The following is a 4,595-nucleotide window of genomic DNA, read 5'->3' on the forward strand; positions in this document are numbered from 1 at the left end:
GATATATTAATGAATCCCACAGATGACTAGGTGATAGAGACAGAGAGGGTTTGTATATATATATATTAATGAATCCCTGAGATGACTAGGTGATAGAGACAGAGAGGGGTTTGTTGATATATTAATGAATCCCTGAGATGACTAGGTGATAGACAGAGGAGTTTGTTGATATATTAATGAATCCCTGAGATGACTAGTGATAGAGACAGAGAGGGTTTGTTGATATATTAATGAATCCCTGAGATGACTAGGTGATAGAGACAGAGAAGGATGACTTTGTTTGTATATATATTAATGAATCCCTGAGATGACTAGGTGATAGAGACAGAGAGGGTTTGTTGATATATTAATGAATCCCTGAGATGACTAGGTGATAGGGGGTGATGAGAGACAGACAGAGGGGTTTGTTGATATATTAATGAATCCCTGAGATGACTAGAGACAGAGAGGGTTTGTGATAGAGACAGAGAGGGGTTTGTATGATATATTAATGAATCCCTGAGATGACTAGGTGATAGAGACAGAGAGGGTTTGTTGATATATTAATGAATCCCTGAGATGACTAGGTGATAGAGACAGAGAGGGTTTGTTGATATATTAATGAATCCCTGAGATGACTAGGTGATAGGGTTATGATATAATGAATCCCTGAGATGACTAGGTGATAGAGACAGAGAGGGTTTGTTGATATATTAATGAATCCCTGAGATGACTAGGTGATAGAGACAGAGAGGGTTTGTATATATATTAATGAATCCCTGAGATGACTAGGTGATAGAGACAGAGAGGGTTTGTATATATATTAATGAATCCCTGAGATGACTAGGTGATAGAGACAGAGAGGGTTTGTATATATATTAATGAATCCCTGAGATGACTAGGTGATAGAGACAGAGAGGGTTTGTATATATATTAATGAATCCCTGAGATGACTAGGTGATAGAGACAGAGAGGGGTTTGTTGATATATTAATGAATCCCTGAGATGACTAGGTGATAGAGACAGAGAGGGTTTGTATATATATTAATGAATCCCTGAGATGACTAGGTGATAGAGACAGAGAGGGTTTGTATATATATTAATGAATCCCTGAGATGACTAGGTGATAGAGACAGAGAGGGTTTGTTGATATATTAATGAATCCCTGAGATCCTAGGTGATAGAGATGACTAATGAATCCCTGAGATGACTAGGTGATAGAGACAGAGAGGGGTTTGTTGATATATTAATGAATCCCTGAGATGACTAGGTGATAGAGACAGAGAGGGTTTGTTGATATATTAATGAATCCCTGAGATGACTAGGTGATAGAGACAGAGAGGTTTGTTGATATATTAATGAATCCCTGAGATGACTAGGTGATAGAGACAGAGAGGGTTTGTTGATATATTAATGAATCCAAGATGACTAGGTGATAGAGACAGAGAGGGGTTTGTTGATATATTAATGAATCCCTGAGATGACTAGGTGATAGAGACAGAGAGGGTTTGTTGATATATTAATGAATCCCTGAGATGACTAGGTGATAGAGACAGAGAGGGGTTTGTTGATATATTAATGAATCCCTGAGATGACTAGGTGATAGAGACAGAGAGGGGTTTGTTGATATATTAATGAATCCCCGAGATGAATAGGTGATAGAGACAGAGAGGGTTTGTTGATATATTAATGAATCCCTGAGATGACTAGGTGATAGAGACAGAGAGGGTTTGTATATATATATATTAATGAATCCCTGAGATGACTAGGTGATAGAGACAGAGAGGGTTTGTTGATATATTAATGAATCCCTGAGATGACTAGGTGATAGAGACAGAGAGGGTTTGTTGATATATTAATGAATCCCTGAGATGACTAGGTGATGAGGTTTGATGACTAGGTGATAGAGACAGAGAGGGTTTGTGATATATTAAGGGTTGAATCCCTGAGATGACTAGGTGATAGAGACAGAGAGGTTTGTTGATATATTAATGAATCCCTGAGATGACTAGGTTTGATAGAGACAGAGAGGGTTTGTTGATATATTAATGAATCCCTGAGATGACTAGGTGATAGAGACAGAGAGGGTTTGTTGATATATTAATGAATCCCTGAGATGACTAGTGTGATGACTAGACAGAGAGAGGGTTTGTTGATATATTAATGAATCCCTGAGATGACTAGGTGATAGAGACAGAGAGGGTTTGTTGATATATTAATGAATCCCTGAGATGACTAGGTGATAGAGACAGAGAGGGTTTGTTGATATATTAATGAATCCCTGAGATGACTAGGTGATAGAGACAGAGAGGGTTTGTTGATATATTAATGAATCCCCCTGAGATGACTAGGTGATAGAGACAGAGAGGGTTTGTTGAATATAGGTGATAGGGGTTTGTTGATATATTAATGAATCCCTGAGATGACTAGGTGATAGAGACAGAGAGGGGTTTGTTGATATATTAATGAATCCCTGAGATGACTAGGTGATAGAGACAGAGAGGGTTTGTTTATATATTAATGAATCCCTGAGATGACTAGGTGATAGAGACAGAGAGGGTTTGTATATATATATATTAATGAATCCCTGAGATGACTAGGTGATAGAGACAGAGAGGGTTTGTATATATATATTAATGAATCCCTGAGATGACTAGGTGATAGAGACAGAGAGGGTTTGTTGATATATTAATGAATCCCTGAGATCCCTGGGGTTTGTTGATGAACTAGAGACAGAGAGGGTTTGTTTGATATATTAATGAATCCCTGAGATGATAGAGACAGAGAGGGTTTGTATATATATATATTAATGAATCCCTGAGATGACTAGGTGATAGAGACAGAGAGGGTTTGTTGATATATTAATGAATCCCTGAGATGACTAGGTGATAGAGACAGAGAGGGTTTGTATATATATATATTAATGAATCCCTGAGATGACTAGGTGATAGAGACAGAGAGGGTTTGAATCCCTGAGATGACTAGGTGATAGAGACAGAGAGGGTTTGTATATATATATATTAATGAATCCCTGAGATGACTAGGTGATAGAGACAGAGAGGGTTTGTTGATATATTAATGAATCCCTGAGATGACTAGGTGATAGAGACAGAGAGGGTTTGTTGATATATTAATGAATCCCTGAGATGACTAGGTGATAGAGACAGAGAGGGTTTGTTGATATATTAATGAATCCCTGAGATGACTAGGTGATAGAGACAGAGAGGGTTTGTATATATATATATTAATGAATCCCTGAGATGACTAGGTGATAGAGACAGAGAGGGTTTGTTGATATATTAATGAATCCCTGAGATGACTAGGTGATAGAGACAGAGAGGGTTTGTTGATATATTAATGAATCCCTGAGATGACTAGGTGATAGAGACAGAGAGGGGTTTGTTGATATATTAATGAATCCCTGAGATGACTAGGTGATAGAGACAGAGAGGGGTTTGTTGATATATTAATGAATCCCTGAGATGACTAGGTGATAGAGACAGAGAGGGTTTGTTGATATATTAATGAATCCCTGAGATGACTAGGTGATAGAGGGTTTGTTGATATATTAATGAATCCCTGAGATGATAGAGACAGAGAGGGTTTGTTGATATATTAATGAATCCCTGAGATGACTAGGTGATAGAGACAGAGAGGGTTTGTTGATATATTAATGAATCCCTGAGATGACTAGGTGATAGAGACAGAGAGGGTTTGTTGATATATTAATGAATCCCTGAGATGACTAGGTGATAGAGACAGAGAGGGTTTGTTGATATATTAATGAATCCCTGAGATGACTAGGTGATAGAGACAGAGAGGGTTTGTTGATATATTAATGAATCCCTGAGATGACTAGGTGATAGAGACAGAGAGGGTTTGTTGATATATTAATGAATCCCTGAGATGACTAGGTGATAGAGACAGAGAGGGTTTGTTGATATATTAATGAATCCCTGAGATGACTAGTGATGATAGAGACAGAGAGGGTTTGTTGATATATTAAGGTTTGAATCCTGAGATGAGATAGAGACAGAGAGGGGTTTGTTGATATATTAATGAATCCCTGAGATGACTAGGTGATAGAGACAGACAGTTTGTTGATTTGTATATATATAGGTTTGTATATAATGAATCCCTGAGATGACTAGGTGATAGAGACAGAGAGAGGTTTGTTGATATATTGAATGAATCCCTGAGATGACTATAGATCCTGAGTGATAGAGACAGAGAGGGTTTGTTGATATATTAATGAATCCCTGAGATGACTAGGTGATAGAGACAGAGAGGGTTTGTTGATATATTAATGAATCCCTGAGATGACTAGGTGATAGAGACAGAGAGGTTGTTGATATATTAATGAATCCCTGAGATGACTAGGTGATAGAGACAGAGAGGGTTTGTTGATATATTAATGAATCCCTGAGATGACTAGGTGATAGAGACAGAGAGGGTTTGTTGATATATTAATGAATCCCCTGAGATGAATAGGTGATAGAGACAGAGAGGGTTTGTTGATATATTAATGAATCCCTGAGATGACTAGGTGATAGAGACAGAGAGGGTTTGTTGATATATTAATGAATCCCTGAGATGACTAGGTGATAGAGACAGAG

General features: G+C 37.7%; 1 long non-coding RNA gene across 9 annotated transcripts; it reads left to right on the forward strand.

Annotated features, from left to right (window-relative positions):
- Window positions 1-672: 672 nt before the first annotated feature.
- Window positions 673-3,466, forward strand: LOC127926805 (uncharacterized). 9 transcript variants are annotated; one of them, XR_008125142.1, is made up of 5 exons: window positions 673-992; window positions 1,194-1,249; window positions 1,523-1,578; window positions 2,410-2,483; window positions 3,320-3,466. It is a non-coding gene; the product is annotated as an uncharacterized LOC127926805 (long non-coding RNA). The 9 variants fall into 9 exon arrangements; XR_008125146.1 differs by having other exon boundaries at window positions 2,410-2,465; window positions 3,358-3,455; XR_008125149.1 differs by lacking the exon at window positions 2,410-2,483 and having other exon boundaries at window positions 3,358-3,455.
- The last annotated feature ends 1,129 nt before the right edge of the window (window positions 3,467-4,595 follow it).

Source organism: Oncorhynchus keta, unplaced genomic scaffold (genome assembly GCF_023373465.1).
Source record: "Oncorhynchus keta strain PuntledgeMale-10-30-2019 unplaced genomic scaffold, Oket_V2 Un_contig_8366_pilon_pilon, whole genome shotgun sequence".
Classification (NCBI taxonomy): domain Eukaryota; kingdom Metazoa; phylum Chordata; class Actinopteri; order Salmoniformes; family Salmonidae; genus Oncorhynchus; species Oncorhynchus keta.